Raw genomic sequence first — 16,709 nt, 5'->3', positions numbered from 1 at the left:
ATGTAGCTAGAAAGGCCATCACACCTTAGAATATAAGAACTGGGAAGGGGAGTAGAACAGGGAATGTCAGTGCTGGGAAGGGCCTTAGAACAGGGGATGTCAGGGCTGGGAGGGGCCTTAGAACAGGGAATGTCAGAGCTGGGAGGGTCCTTAGAACAGGGAATATCAGAGCTGGGAGGGGCCTGAGAACAGGGGATGTCAGAACTGGGAGGGTCCTGAGAACAGGGAATATCAGAGCTGGGGGGGTGGCTTAGAATACAGACTACTAGAAAGACCTTTAAAGCTAATCTAATCCGATCCCCTCATTCCACAAGGAAACTGAGACCCAGAGAGCCTCAGAGTCTTGCCCAGCGTCCCAGTGCCAATACTTGGCAGGGCAGGTCTGAGAGGCAGAGCCAAGCTTTGCTCCCTACATCCAAAGATGCCTCCATCCATCCAGCTCTCTTTTTCCACCACCACTGGAGTGATAACCTCAGGCAATCTCCAGGATATCAACAACTGTTTACAAAAATCAAGAAAAGTTTAGGAAAACTAGATTGTTTCAGGCGTCTGGGGGCAGCCAGAACACCAAGGCAAATCCAGGACCAGGGCTTCAGCTCCTTAGTAAAAACCTTATTTACCTTCCTTCTCCCAGGCTCTGGGTGGAAATTGCCTGAGCTCCAGAGCCCCCTGGCCCCTACCGATCTGCCCCCAGCAGCAGCTGTTTCCTGGGCACCCAGGTCATCCCTTCTCAGGGGCCTGATCGAGCCTTGGCCCCACAGGCCTGGGGCCACGAGAACAGCAAGGAGTTACCTCATTTGGCCTCATCACAGTCATACAGCAGCAATCCACTGTCTAATGGTGTGTTTGATCTGAGTGGTCGGTGGCCTCAGAGAGGAAATTAAGCCCTGGAAGAAGGGGTTTCTGGAAGGTTCTAGTATCCATGGTTTGTGGGGGATAGGGATTGGGGGGGGTGAGGCATTGAGGGGAAATGTTCCTGTTTCAGAATGCTTTCCCAACTTGACTCTGGTGAGCCCAGGCCTTGGCCCCCAAAGTCCCTTTGGCTGCACACAGAAGATCCATGATGTTCCTTGGGGAACCAAAAGAAATCTTGAGAGGAGGTCAGCCACTAGAGCGGAGAAGGAAGGGGATCCCAGATCCTGAACTGGAAGAGTCCCCAATGGCCTCCTGGTCCAACCCCCGTGTTTTACAGATGGGGAAAATTGAGGCCCAGGAAGGCAAGGGGAGGGGCACATATCACACAGGTTTAGGCAGGATGTTCTGCCATCACCTATTCTATCCCCTTCCTTTTTATATAGGAGGAAGCTACGGCCTAAAGAAAGGAAGGATCTCTGCCAATGTCCCACAGCGCAGATGTCCTGAGACACCTGTGCTCTCTTTCCAATGCTTTCCACTTCCTCGCAGATGGGGTGAGTACCAGGAAGAGGCTGGGGCCTGAGCCAGGGTCCTTAGGGCCATCATAGGCATCACTGACCATGGACAGACCCTCTCACCCCTCAGCGGCCCATTTTCTCCTGGGAAAACAGATTTGCTGACACGTGCTTTAGTCCATAGGAAAAGCACCAGGCTTACAGTAAGGATGCCTGGGTTCAAGTCTCTCTTCGGAGTCCCTGACCTTCTCTGGGTTTCAGGGGTCTTCTTTAAGCAATGTGGATGAGCTGGGTAGTCTTTAGAGACCCTCTCAGACCTGACATTCCCTGTTCTAAGATCCCTCCCAGCTCTGACATCACCTGTTCTAAGGCCCTCCCAGCCCTAACATTCCCTGTTCTAAAGGACTTCCCACATCTGATACTCTGGATCCATGATCAAGACTGTACACAGCAGAGCCTCAAATATCATGGGCTGGAAACTAGGTTAACGTGTGGGTAACAGAGGGAGGGAAGCCGCCATTACCCTTGTAAAGGACTCAGGAAATCGAAGGCCCTGGCTCCAGAGATGACTGGAACTGAGTGAGCCCAGGGGACACAGTCAGCTGCGGAGAGGGATTATTCTCCAATGGCCATTAAGTCTTGGCTTCTCGTTGGGTAGGATCTGCCTCTCCTTAGGACATCTCACATAATGGTCGGAGAGCAGGCCTAGAACTGAAGACAATCTGGGCCCGGGTCCCTCCTCTGATACAAATGGACTGGGTGACCCTAGGCAAGTCACTTACCCCATGGCGGTCAGGCAGACCTCTAAGACCTACCCATGGAGCTACAGAACAGGGTGGCTGATCCCTACACCCAGTGACATTCAAGGTTTGTACCACATCCAAAGAGTAACAGAAATGAATGAAGTATTTATTGAGCACCTACTGTGTGCCACGTACCGTACAGACCATTTGACATTTCATCAAGGGCTTTTATAACCTTCCTTCTCACTTATTTCTCTGCTGCCCCCCCCCAGTCCCCTTAGTTAGAAGGCCCAGCCCAGCCAATAAGCCCACAGTCTTCCAGCACCTTAGGACTGAAAGTGCTTTGAGATCTCTTCACAAAACGGTCAGCCCAGTTCTGAAAGACTCATGTAGCTGGGGCTAGAGGAATCCCTCAGAAGCCAGTCTTTCCCCCTTCCTAGAGCGGGGAGGCCGTCCAGCCCAATCCTGTCACTCAAAGGATATGGACACTGAGGCTCAGGGGAGAGAGAGAATTGCCTAAAGTCACATGGGGAGAGTCTGAACCCTGGGTGTTCTATGGAGTGGTGGGGGCTGTAGGAAGCTGAGATAAGAAGATGCAGCCCCTGCCCTTGGGGAGCTTACAGTTAGGAGACACAGTACTATCTGGTAGATCCATTAAAGGCAAGGTCCTGTGGGAAGCCAGACAGAACAGGCAGTGAAGGCCTGGGGAAATCTGGGAGGGCTTCCTGGAGGAGATGGGCTTGGAGCTGCCCTGTGGATCCAAGAAGGCAAACAGAGGGGCTGACCTCGGGCACCCTGTGGGTGAAGGCCCCACAGCCTCGCTCCCTAGTGCCTCTGCAGGAATTCTGTCGGCCTGGCCCAGGCTTCATCCCTCCTGGCCCCTTATACCTTCTTAGCACCTAACCCTAACCCTCAGAGCCCTTCCTAGAAAGAGCCAGGCCTAGCAGAAAGAGGGCTAAAATTGCAGTCTGAGGGCCAGGGTTCAAATTCTACCGACCACCACCTGAGTTAACAGAGGGGCAATGCCTCCAACACTAGCTAGGTGACCCTGGGCAAGTCACCTAACCATGACCTCACCTCTAAAAGGGGGAAGGATTAGAAGCCCTTGGTTCCTGTCCCGCTTTAAATCAACGATCCCAGGCAAACCTGAAGGTGCCAGAGAACTGGCAGCACTTATTTTATTACTGCCCATGGGATTTTAATTAAGTCCCTTCCCCCGGGTCTCTGTTTCCTTCACTTTACTGTTTTTAAATTAAATTGTATTTTTTTTGATAAATATTGATTTTCATATCCTTGAACCCCAGCCTTGACTTTAAAATGAGGGGCTGGTCTATAACATAGGCCACTTCCAGCTCTAAATCAAATGAATCAAAAGAGATAATATTTGTAAAGTAGCACAGTGCCTGGCACACAGTAGGTGCCATATTAATGCTTATTCCTTCTCATCTGTCCCTTGCTGAGGTTATAAAGGTTGTCACAAATAGAACAGCTGAAATTGGAACCTGGCTCCACTCCCCCATACTGGGAGGCTGGGGTGGACAAGTCAGGAAGGGGTTAAAGGCAGCCCAGGGTCCAAGGACTGCCAGTCTGGATCCAGGCTCTTTGGGGGGTTGGGAGCTGGGCCAGGCCATAAAAGACTTCTGATGGACTCTCATTTTATCATTACCCATGTAAGAAAAATGTCTCATGAGCATCCCAACACAAGAAGGGGTAATCACTTGCAGGCCTCGCAGGCGCTTTCGAGGGGCAGAGGGGGAAGATTTACCGCCTGGATGATGAAACAGAGGGCAGTTGAGTTGAGTCGCTGCGTGCCGGACCCACCGGCGGATGTGCCTTTCCCATCTCCAGGTCTGCAGGGAGCTCAAGATCGATTACCCAGCTCCTGAGGATGCCAGCTGAGGGCCAGAGGGGCCCTGAACCCATCTGGACCCACACCTGGAAAGGAACATGCTTGCTCCCGAGCAGAAGAGAGAGGGAGAGGGCAGGGCAGTGAGCCCCCACCTGGTGATTGCACAGTGGAGAAAAAGAAGGAACAGACGGATGCCAGCCAAGAAACCTCCTCTTTCAAGCCTCCCTTTTCAGATCTCTGCGTCTTTTCATGAGAACGACAGATGTACTGGCCACAATCAGTGAGCCGTAAAGTAACAGAATGTCAGGGTGGGGGAAATGGACCTTAGAACAGGGGATGTCAGAGCTGGGAGGGGCCTTAGAACAGGGGATGTCAGAGGTGGGGGGGGGCCTTAGAACAGGGGATGTCGGAGCTGGGAAGAAACTCAGAAGAGGGAATGCCAGAGCTGGGAGGGGCCTTAGAACAGTAAATGTCAGAGTTGGAGGGTACTTAGAACAGGGAATGTCAGGGCTGGGAGGAAACTTAGAACAGGGGATGTCAGAGCTGGGAGAGGCCTCATTCAGCTATCCTGGAAACTTTGAAAATTAATATTTTTCCAAGCCAAAAATGATTTTTCTGACAATCTTTGTATTGGCTAATGGCCCTTAGAGCCTTCTCTTATTATCATCATTCACTCAGGGTTCTTTATTTTTAAATTTATATTGTAGGAGTCAATAAACATATATTATTTGTTAAATGTCAACTCTGTAAAGATCCTGTGTTCTGGGCCTCAGTTTCCTCTCCTAACAGGTGAAAGGGTTATATCTCTGACATTCCATCATCTAAGGCCCCTCCCAGCCCTGACATTTCCTGTTCTAAGTTCCCTCCCAGCCCTGACATTCCCCATTTTAAGTTCCCTCCTAGCTCTGACATTCCCTGTTCTAAGGCCCCTCCAATCTGTGACATACAAGGTTCACCTTTCACTCTGATACTCTCTAAGCAACTCCCCAATTCTGCTGGTCTAGGTTCTAATATATGCATCCAGACCTTTAAAGGTTCAAAGTGCTTTTCCACAAATGTCCTCATGTGATTACAATGGCCCTGTGACACAGGCAGAGCATGGATTCTGCTTTCCACCACACAGCCAAGACAGAGGTGAAGAAACAGAGATTTAGAGATGGTTAGTGCCTTGCTGGAGCTCACACAGGGTTCAAGACATAATCTGTGCCCAGTATAGGGAGTTTGGCTTTTTCAGGCTAAAAGTTAAGCTTCCACAAAGAGTCCCAGGTCTTCTTCATCCCTGCTAAGGTCCTGAACACAGCTTAATCCATACAGGGTAGGGAAGGGCGCACAAATGAAAACTGCTGTTACCAATCTCCAGCACAGAAAGGATTGGCTTCATCAGGAAGCTTAAAAAGGATATTGCTGGCACGGTTTTTAAACAATATTTCATTTTATTGCCTTTTAATTTGACCAGAAACCTCAGCTCAGGACAGCCAAGTTATTTGGTTTCATGCAACTAATTAGTTCTACAGGAGGAAAAATGGCCAAAAAGAAAGAAAGAAAGAAAACCCCTGGGTTGTTAAAAGCTCAGGCAGCTGAAGGGGGTCCAGGCAAGAAGTGCCGTTTCATTTTCATGTTGTTTTATTGACAGGAGTCTTGGGGCTTTTTAAGAGCACATTTTGAAATACACTTTCAAATTTGGACCTTCTTAAACATTCAGTGAAGGAAGGAAGGAATGAAGGAGTGAATGAGGCTGCCTGGTGGTGAGCTCAGTCTCTGTCACACAGGCAGGGCTCTGACCTCCTAACTCTAGAATAAACCAGAGGATCTTGAGGGCAAGAAGGGACTTTAGAGTCCAGTTCATTGAAATGGGGGCTGGACCGCCATGAGATTCTGATGTCCCTGAGTCTCCGTTTCATCATCTTTAAAATGCAGACAATAACAACTACTTTGGCTACCCTGATGGAAAGCACTGGGAAAACACATGGTTGCACTCTGTGGAGCTTCAGTGTCCTCACCTAGAACCTTGGAACATCAGGGCCGGAACAGACATTAGAAAAGGGAGTATGAAACCCAGGAGGGGCCTTAGAACAGGGGATGTCAGAGCTGGGAGGGGCCTAAGAACAAGGGATGTCGGAGCTGGGAGGGGCCTGAGAACAGGGGATGTCAGAGCTGGGAGGGGCCTGAGAACAGGGGATGTCAGAGCTGGGAGGAGCCTTAGAACAGAGGATGTCAGAGCTGGGAGGGGCCTTAGAACAGAGGATGTCAGAGCTGGGAGGGGCCTAAGAACAAGGGATGTCGGAGCTGGGAGGGGCCTGAGAACACGGGATGTCAGAGCTGGGAGGGGCCTGAGAACAGGGGATGTCAGAGCTGGGAGGACCTTAGAAAAGGGAATATCGGAGCTGGGAGGGGCCTTAGAAAAGATTTTGTCAGAGCTGGGAGGGGCCTGAGAACAGGGGATGTCAGAGCTGGGAAGGGCCTTAGAACAGAGAATGTCAGAGCTGGGAGGGAACTTGCAATAGAACATCAGAACTGGGAGGGGCCTGAGAACACACAATGTAAGAGTAGGGAAGGAACTTGGGCTGCCACTACTCCCTCAATTTACAAATGGTGAAACAAAGACTCCCAGAGGGGAAGTTAAGTTGCCCAAAGTCAGACTGCTAGTGAGTGTCCGAGCTGAGCTAGAACCCACACTCTTGACACTCCAAGTATACTTTCCATTGACCTAATGATGCCTCTCAGAAAGTACAGCAGAACCTTGACTGAAACCTCAACAAAATCATCCTTCCTGTTACCTGAGAAAAGCTCTGCCCCAGATGGGCTCACCCATTGAATCAGAATCCCCAGGTACCTTGTCTCCTGGGCTGGGAGCCATCCCGTCAGCATCTGCCTCCTCCCGGTCTCTCTGTGTGAGGATGTGACGCAGGGAAGGGAGGTGATATCTGTGTGAGGGTATGTGGCCTTTAAGATTTACAAAGCTCTTTCCCCACAATAGCCCCCTGAAGTAAGCAGAGCAAGGATCATGACGCCCACCATACAAATGCAGAAATCAAGGCTCACAAGGACAGGGGTGGGATGGGGAGAAGGGGGATTTGTTCAAGGTCAAAGAACAGCAAAGGAACCAGAGCTTTCACCCCAGCCCCACACTGCCCTCCACGAAACAAGCGGGCAAGGATGCGGGTCCCCAATGAATCCCAGCGTCCAGAGAGGACACAAAGCAGAGGGCAGGCCCTTTCGATGGGACTGCACTGGATGGGCTCGTGGGCCACCACCTGTTGATGGTCTTCCACTGACCACAGGGTGTGAAGCGAAAGAGGTCAAGGGCACAAGAGGTCATCATGACTCCTTCCTGAAAGACTTTTCCTTCTTTGTGGAGGACTGAAATGCGTTAAGTGGCTAATTTCTGCTGTCTCAGACAATTGAAATTCCACTTGTCTGGGAGATCCAATCTCAGAAAGACACGAGACTAATCTTTCAAAAGCCCGAGCCCCGTCCTCCTGGCACCAGTATTTTGGTTGGCTGTCCTTTGGATTAGAATGCAGATGAAGCTCCAATTTAATAAGGCTAAAATAACATGAGTTAAGTATGAAACATAACAGGATATTGCCGAGAGATTAGGTAGTTTCCTTCTGACTACTTGTAGAACACAAAGGAAAGGAGGGAGAAAACAGCCCAAGCCAAAGCCCCAAAGGGTCCCATGGAGGAGACAGCCCGGCCGACGGATGGGTTTGGGGCTACAGACGAGAAGCGAGGGAAGCCCCCGGGCCTGTCCTGGCTCTGGTACTGAGATGACCCCAGGCCCAGGAGGGAACGCGGGCACATTCCCGCCGGCCTCTCTGCGGGCCTGGCCGAGGCAGGAGCAGGCCAGTTAAATTTAAACCAGCTGGAAGGATGAGTGTTACAGTTGGACGAGGAGGAAACTTACCTCATGAAAGGCTTGTGGAAACCGCTGCTGGAAAGATAATAGAAGGATTAACTGCTGCTCTCGGCCCAGACCGATCGCTTCTCAATCAAAACGTCTCTTCTATTTCCTGTTCTCGAGCAGCCTGGATTCCCAGATTCCTTTTGTCTATTATAGCCCATGGTATCAAAGCTTGTCAGGAGAAATTAATAATTGTCCATGGAGGAGAGAGTTTATTTATCTGGGCGGGGATGCTACCCGCCAGGAAAGACGGCAACCCCATTACCTAGGTAGCCGGCCAACAATCTGGCAGGAGGAAAAAACCGCCTTGGTGAAGGGCGGGCTGGAGAGACTGGACACAATGGGTGATTGTGGGACAGTTAAGGGGAGCCCCCCAAATCCAAGCAAATTCAAGGTGATTGAGGAAGGACCCCTACTCAGCTTGCAGCCCATCCCCCAAAGAGAAATCCATTTAAAGAACTAAGGGAGAAATGGGCATGGACAGAGAAAGGGAGTCTCCATCCAGGAGGCCCAGAGGGCTCTAAGGAGATGAAATGGGACAGTATTTGGCACTTGTGGCTTGGTTTTGCTTGTTGGAGCATTCCCCTCACCTGTCATTGGAGCAGTGTGTTTCAAAAGAAAAACCACTGCCTCTTGAGGCCAAGGACCCAGGTTCAAATCCTCTCTCTGATTCTTACTGCCTGTGATGTTGGGTAGGTTACTCCGTCCCATAAAATGGATGGACACTGAGATCCCTTCCAGCTCCCCATCTAAGAGCTTCAGAGCCTCCTCTCTGTGCACATCCCCCCTCAAAGATGCAACCCCTCCCCTGAGAAGACTCAAAGAGAAGAACTTTGAACACTGGGAAGCCTCTGGCCTGCCTGGGCACAGGGGTCTGGAGAGCCCAGCCTGGCAATGCAGGTTTGAATAGTAATAGGGGGAACCTGGCTCTTTTTTTGGCCAAGGATCTGGCTTTACCCAGTCCGGTGTTTCCAGGAAGCTTCAGAGGGGCAGTGAGGGGGATGGGGGGGAGGTATAAGAAGGGCTTCAGCTCTGCGGGCCTCCCAAAGGCCCAGTCGGATATGGCTCCAGAGCTGGGGATGCCTCAGCCAGGTTTGCTCAGAGAAGCGATCTACAGCATCTGAAGTGGCCTCACACTTAGCTCTTAAGAAGCAGACTTTCTAAAGCAATTTATCGTCTCCCCATCCCCAGGGCTTCAAATCCTTTGCAGAATGGAGGCAGCAGCCTCAGGAAGCAGCAGCTCTTCCATCACCGGAGGCCTTCCATGCCCAGCTAGAAGGTGCTCCCACTTCTAGGGTGTGGGTGAGGACATTTGGTGGAAAGCCCAGTGGTTATAAAGTCAGAAGACCTGGTTTAGAGCCCACCCATAAAACGCCAGCGTTGACTTCTCTTTTACCAGCCTCAGTTTGTCTCTATAATCAGATTGGCATTCTTTATCCCACAGTATTGTTGTGGGGTGACCTTGAGGGTTGTGGCTCTAGATCCCACATGTACACTCATATCATGACTGGGGAAATGATTTGGAAACTTCAGGGTGTTAAAGAAATGAGGGGGAGTAATTCTTTTACTAGTTGTTGCTGAAGGGGATGCCCTTGTCTCTTAGTGGGGCTCTCTCAGTGAAACAAGAGAAGGCCTGGTCTGGGACTTAGGAACTTGTCCTGGGATAGGACTCAGCATAGGATCCTTCACCTTTCTCTGAATCATGTCTGTAAATGCCAAAAGTAAAATGAAGCAAGGGAATTTGGCTAGACCACATCGTAGGATTACCAAGGAAACCAATTATATCAAAATATAGTTATCCCAATATTAAAAAAAAAGGTCATAGTCCGTAGGCTAAGATAATTATTTTTCGTTCATTGTCTAAGAGGACCATGACATCAGGGAAGTGATGCCATGACATGCAAGTGAATTGGATGCAAATGGGGCCAGGCTGTGCAAAGTCACCAGCCTCACTTTCTCCCCTGGAGCCATCTGGGTCCAGCCGCCAGAAATGGATCAGGACAACTGGAGATGGCCCAGGATGCACTGGAGGACTTTGGCCTTTTCAAGCTAAGGTCTTTAACAGGTCTCAGTTTGACTGAGGCAGCAACCATTCAGTGATTAAGGCTTTTAAAATAAGGCGAAGAATGGCCTCTTAAAAAAATAGTGGACAGAGGCAAGATGGCAGCTAGAAAGCAGGGACTTGCTTATGCTCTCCCCCAAATCCCTCCAAACGCCTGTAAAAAAAGGCTCTGAACAAATTCTAGAGCTGCAGAACCCACAAAATAGCAGAGGGAAACAGATCTCCAGCCCAGGACAGCCTGGATGGTTGCTGGGAAGGGTCTAATGCACAGTGCTGGGAGTGAGCACAGCCCAGCGTGGGCGGTGCCAGGACCAACCAGACTGGGAGTCAGGTAGAGCAGGCCTGAGGGCCATGAATCTTTGAGCTGTGGCAGTTACCAAACTTCTCAACCCACAAACGCCAAAGACCATGGAGCGGGTTAGTGGGAAAACTTCTGGATCTGGTTCGAGAGTGGTCTGACTCCAGCCCTGGGGGTGGCAGAGGTGGCACAGTGGCAGCGGCAGCAGTAGGAAGCTCCTATGGCTGCTTCCCAAGTCTCTGGCTCACATAGTGGGAGGAATCAAGTGGCAGATCAGAGAGGGAGTGCAAAGAGTGCTTTGCTGGTGCAGAGGCAGGTTGGTTCTCTTGTTGTACCCTGCTTGGATCTGGGTTGTGGTCCTGGTTGATGGTTCTTGGTCGGGGCGGGGGGGCAGGGCGGCGAGGAGGAGCACTGCTGTGGAAGAGCTTGCGGTGACAGTCCAGGAGAAGTAGCTCTGAAAACAGCAGCTCGAGGCCCCTAAAGCTTGCTATTCTACAAGCAGTCATACCCTGACAAAAAGCTCAAAAGTCAAGTAGTTGGCTGGGAACATGAACAGGCAGCAAAAAAGGACTCAGACTCTAAAATCTTTTTGGGGGGACAAAGAAGATCAAAACATACAGCCAGAAGAAGTCAACAAAGTCAAAGAGCCTACATCAAAAGCCTCCAAGAAAAATACGAATTGGTCTCAGGCCATGGAAGAGCTCAAAAAGGATTTGGAAAAGCAAGTAAGACAAGTAGAGGAAAATTTGGGAAGAGAAATGAGAGAGATGCAAGAAAACCATGAAAAACAAGTCAATGACTTGCTAAAGAAGACCCCGAAAAACATTGATGAAAATAACACCTTAAAAAATAGACTAACTCAAATGGCAAAAGAGCTCCAAAAAGCCAATGAGGAGAAGAATGCCTTGAAAGGCAGAATTACCCAAATGGAAAAGTAAGTCCAAAAGACCACTGAAGAAAATACCACCTTAAAAATTAGATTGGAGCAAGTTGAAGCTAGTGACTTCATGAGAAATCAAGATATTATAAAACAGAACCACAGGAATGAAAAAGTGGAAGACAGCCTGAAATATCTCATTGGAAAAACCACTGACCTGGAGAACAGATCCAGGAGAGATAATGTAGAAATTACTGAACTACCTGAAAGCCATGATCAAAAAAAGAACCTAGACATCATCTTTCAAGAAATTATCAAGGAAAACTACCCTGATATTCTAGAGCCAGAGGGTAAAATAGAAATTGAAAGAATCCACCAATCACCTCTTGAAAAAGATCCCAAAAAGAAAAGTCCTAGGAATATTGTCACCAAATTCCAGAGTTCCCAGGTCAAGGAGAAATTACTGCAAGCAGCCAGGAAGAAACAATTTGAGTATTGTGGAAATACAATCAGGACAACACAAGATCTAGCAGCTTCTACATTAAGGGATCGAAGGACTTGGAATACGATAAGGAGCTAGGATTAAAACCAAGAATCACCTACCCAGCAAAACTGAGTATCATGCTCCAGGACAAAATATGGATTTTCAATAAAATAGAGGACTTTCAAGTTTTCTCAATGAATAGACCAGAGCTGAATAGGAAATCTGACTTTGAAATACAAGAATCAAGAGAATCATGAAAAGGTAAACAAGAAAGAGAAATCATAAGGGATTTACTAAAGTTGAAATGTTTTGTTTACATTCCTACATGGAAAGATGATGTGTGCAATTTGTGAGCCCTTTCTCAGTATTAGGGTAGTTGAAGGGAATATACATATATATATATATATATATATATATATATATATATATAGACCTAGGGCACAGGGTGAGTTGAATATGAATGGATGATATCTAAAAAAATAAAATAAAATTAAGAGGTTGTTTCAACAATCCGGCTAGCAGCTATTGTGGGGGTAAAAGACCAACCCAAGCCCAACAACAAGAATGCTACCAGCACGCTGCAAAATCACAGGTTCATGTAGCTTAAGGAAAGCTACATGAAGGGGTTGACAAGCTTACTTTAATTCAGCATACAAATATCATTCACTTAGTTCAGGGGAAGGCAGCACCCTGAACTTCAGAACAAAATACAAACAAATTACAAACATCAACAGACAGACCTTGTCTGATTCAAATCCCAATACATAGTTACCAGAGTTTAACAAAGTCTCAGCATCCGAGTTACAAGCTAGAGGGCTCCTAGCTACAGCTGCCCGGAGTCTCCACCTCAGCACCACCACAAGTGAGAGCCCTGCGCAAATGGCTCTGTCTTCTCTTCTTATAGGGTTTCAGACGTCATCAAACGTCATCTGAATGACCAGAACTTAGGCTGCTATGATTGGCTCTTGAGTTAGCCCCTCCCCTTAGGACCCTGGGAGGTTCACATCCACATAGGTTAAGTTAACACCTAATAGGGGTTAGAGCTGGGGGCTTAGCACTTAGTAAGACTCAATGAAATACACTGAATTATTCAAAGGAAGCAAAAGCCAAACTCTTCAAGGGTACTTGGTTGAATTAAGTGCTAAGAGACCATTTTGCTTACCAACATAGAGGTGAGAGAGGAATATATTGAGAGAGGGAGAATGGGAGAGATAGAATGGGATAAATTATCTCACATAAAAGTGGCAAGAAAAAGCAGTTCTGTTGGAAGGGAAGAGGGGGCAAGTGAGGGAGAATGAGTGAATCTTGCTCTCATCAGATTTGAATTGAGGAGGGAATAACATACACACTCAATTGGGTATCTTGCCCCACAGAAAAGTAGAGGGAAGGGGATAAAAAAGGGGGATGACAGAAGGGAGGGCAGATAGGGGGAGAAGGTAATCTAAAGCAAACACTTTTGAAAAGGGACAGAGTCAAGGGAGAAAACTGAATAAAGGGGGACAGGATAAGATGGAGGGAAAAATAGTCTTTCATAACATGATTATTGTGGAAATGTTTTGCACAATGATACATGTGTGGTCTATGTTGAATTACTTGCCCTCTTAGGGAGGGGGAGTGGGAAGGGAAGTGGGGAGAGAATTTGGACCTCAAAGTTTTAAAACGAGATGCTCAAAAAAAAGTTGTTTTTGCATGAAGCTGGGAAATAAGATATATAGGGAATGGGGCATAGAAATCTATCCTGCCCCACAAGGAAGTAAGGGGAAAAGGGATGGAGGCAGAGTGGGGTGACAGAAGGGAGGGCCGACTGGGGAACAGGGCAATTGGAATATATGCCATCTTGGAGGGGGGGGTAGAAATGGGGAGAAAATTTGGAACTCAAAATCTTGTGGAAATAACGTTGAAAATTAAAATATTAAATAACAAAATATGAAACAAAAAAAATAGATCTGGGAAGGGAAGAGCCTCTGGGTTTCTGGTCAAAACAGAAACAATTGTTATGCTCTGGCCAGTGGTGACAACATGGAGACCAAGCCAGAGGATAGCATGGGGCTGTTGTAGGCTGCTTAGAGACCCATTGCCCTGGGCTCTGGTGGATCCCTCTCCCCCTCTGACCCTGGTCTCTTCCCAGGCTAAGAACCCCCGACTTGTAGAGACACATTGGTGAGCCATCCACGATGGCGGCCTTATGACTGTCAAGAGACTTGGCTTCTGATACCAAAGTGTATACCAACTTGGCTACTTCTCCGCTGATATCCTAGGCCACTTCCAGGACGTTTCCAGACTCAGCTACCTCTGCTAGGGATATCTTCCTCAAGCCCGCATCTGGAACAAGGTCTGGCTGGATCCTAGCAAGGCCAAAGTTGAGCTGATCCCACTGCATGAATCTCTGAGCACGTGTGTTTCTACAGATGCAGTCCAACCCAAGCCTTCCAACTCCAAATACCAGCCGGACTCAGTCTTTCCAGCCATTACCAAGCCACGTCTAGGCACTCACCCCCACCCAGCTCCCTTTCAGTGACTATCTTGACCCTATTTGAATGGGAGCCCTCTGAGGGTAGGAGCTCTCTCTGCCTTTCTTTGCATCCCCAGTGCCTAGCACAGTGTCTGACATACAGTAGGTGCTTAATAAATGCTTGTTAATTTATTCAATGCAATCTTCTCCATTAGCCTCGATGCTAGTCTTGCCACTTACATAGTTACCAATTGGTCCCTTCACTTTCCTGAGTTTCAGTGTCCTTATCTATAAAAGGAGGGGGCTTCAGCTGCCCAACAATGGAACACATCCTGCCTTTGAACAGGTTTGTTCGATGATCACATGAGACAATGAATGCATGAGGTGCTGAAAAATGCTTGCAGAATGACTAAATGAGAAAGCGTTTCTCAAGTCATCATGACTAGAGAAGACTGAACTTGGAATCAGGAAGTCCCGAGTTCAAATTCTGAAATCCCTGGAAGAGGGAACAAGGGGGAAGAAGAGGAGGGGCTTGAGCCCTCATGCTGCTACGGGCCAGAGCAACCAGGACTTGTCCTCTTCCTAGCTGTGTGACCCTGGGGAAGTCACTTCACGCAAGTACATCACTTTTTTCCCCCCAGACAAAACAAAACAAACCTACAACACATTTAGTGAATTGAAAATATGGGAGCTCAAAAAAAGAAAGCAAAATTGTTGAGCATACACTGAATTACTCACGAGCTTTTCAATACTACTTCAAACAATGAAATGAACAAGAGAGTACTCGTCGGAATTTAGGTAAATCTCTTTTCAACCTTACAGCCCTTTATAAAGGCCGGCTATCTGTTATTATTAAGCGCTTACTGAATTGTTGCTAAGCCCCGTGCTCACACACAGCATATGTAACATACCTCTGTAAATGTCCGAGTGCCGCAGAAGCATCAGTCATGTCTTCCTATCTTTGAGGGTCGAGCAAGCGATATCTGCAGGGACGTGTCACCCTCAGGGAGATGCCTTTATAGGCATGACATCCCTCACAGGCGGTGCAGGGGACAGAACCCTGGCCTGGAGTCAATTAGACCCGAGTTCAAATCAGGCCTCACTTACCAGCTGTGTGACCCTAGGCAAGTCACTTAGCCTCTGTCTGACTCAGTATCTTCAACTGTAAAACAGGATAATAGCCTCTATCTCTAGGTGGTTGTGAGGAATAAAAGAGGTGGTATTTGTTGAGCGCTTGGCACAGGGCCTGAGCACAGTAGGTGCTATATAAATACTTGGTCCCTCCCTCCCCTCCCTTCTTTCTTTCACACGGTCACTAGGCAGAAAATGCTTTGCCAGCCCCACGTGGTGGGTTCCCAACCTCTGTAAGTAGGAGGACCTTTTTTTAAGATTATTTAAAAAAAAAAAACTATCAGAAGACTTAATACATTATTCGAGTCGGCATCACTGGTGCAGAAAATACACAACAGGTTACGGCCTCTTTGTTACACCTTCACCCCCCACCTCCCCATAACCGTATGAGGGGTCTAGGGTCCACAGTTTGGAGGCCACACGCTAATGCTCCTGTTATGAATGAGATTTCCAGGCTGGGCCCTCTCTCCATATCTATCCTTCGCTGCCCTCCCCATTAAGGCAGTCCAGACGAGGCCATCAGCACCTTGAGAGTTACACTGAAGCAGAAAGAATCCAGGGCTGGTTTGAGCTCTTTCCAGGGAGGAAAGGAGAGACCCACAAATGGGTGGTGACACTAGCTGTGGCCTGCCTCATTTCAGCCCCCTCGAGGGGATGGGAAGGGGGCAGGGCATGGGATAGGCATCTTGTGGCCCATGGAGCTCAGGACTGGGAAATCCAGCCAGGATAGGGACCCCTCCACAGCTGGTGCTAGCACTGAGTGTCCATCACTAAGCATCCGCCCTCAACTACCCTGCACATATATGGGCTCACTGTCCAGTAAAAGCTGCTGAAAGGTAGGCATATGAACAAGCAGGTGCCACCCAGCCAAGGGCCAAACAGACGAAGCTTGGGATTGCTATCACTGCAAACAGCAACACTGACGGATCAGCAAGCCTTTAGAAAAAAGGGCCTACTAGGTGCTAGGGCCACGGGGCCTCGAGCCAGATGCCTGTGAGTCAGGCGCTTACCCCACAGACGCTGCTTCTCAGTATAAGCACCCTTTGGGCCCTCCATGATGATGCCCCTTCTCTTGGGGTGGCTTTTACCACCTCCTCACAGGGTGAGAGTTGGACTGAGTAGGAGCCAGCTCCAGCCTCTCCTCACACAACTGCATCCACATTTGGACGGTCCTTGATACCCCTCCCTCCCATGATAGACCTCTGGCCCTGGCCTCCCTCCATACTGAGGTGAGAACTCCAGCTCATTACAAGGGTCCTGTGGCAGCTTGTCAGACAGATGAACCTGACCACAGATGCCAGCACTTACCCATCCCCAAATTTTTTGCTTAGTTAAAGCCTCTGGATTGCCCTGTGAACAAATCTGTGGATGCCAAACCTGGCATCTTGACACTTCTCTTGACATCGCTCTCCTCGGCCCTTTGGATCTCTCTGTGTCTTGTCTCTCTTTCCCATCTTAACCCTTACCCTGTGTCTCTCTCTCTGTCTCTATTTCTCAGTCTTTTTCTCCACTAATTGTGTGACTGATTTAGAAGTGGCT

General features: G+C 48.6%; 1 protein-coding gene across 1 annotated transcript in view; it reads right to left on the bottom strand.

The window, feature by feature from the left end:
• GLIS1 (GLIS family zinc finger 1) overlaps positions 1 to 16,709 on the bottom strand; it is a 135,014-nt gene that overhangs the window by 101,215 nt on the left and 17,090 nt on the right. The gene's annotated exons all lie outside the window — the stretch shown is intronic.

Source organism: Trichosurus vulpecula, chromosome 4 (assembly GCF_011100635.1).
Source record: "Trichosurus vulpecula isolate mTriVul1 chromosome 4, mTriVul1.pri, whole genome shotgun sequence".
NCBI classification, from domain to species: domain Eukaryota; kingdom Metazoa; phylum Chordata; class Mammalia; order Diprotodontia; family Phalangeridae; genus Trichosurus; species Trichosurus vulpecula.
Note: the sequence above shows the minus strand (reverse complement) of the source record. Positions and strands in the feature narration are given on the sequence as shown.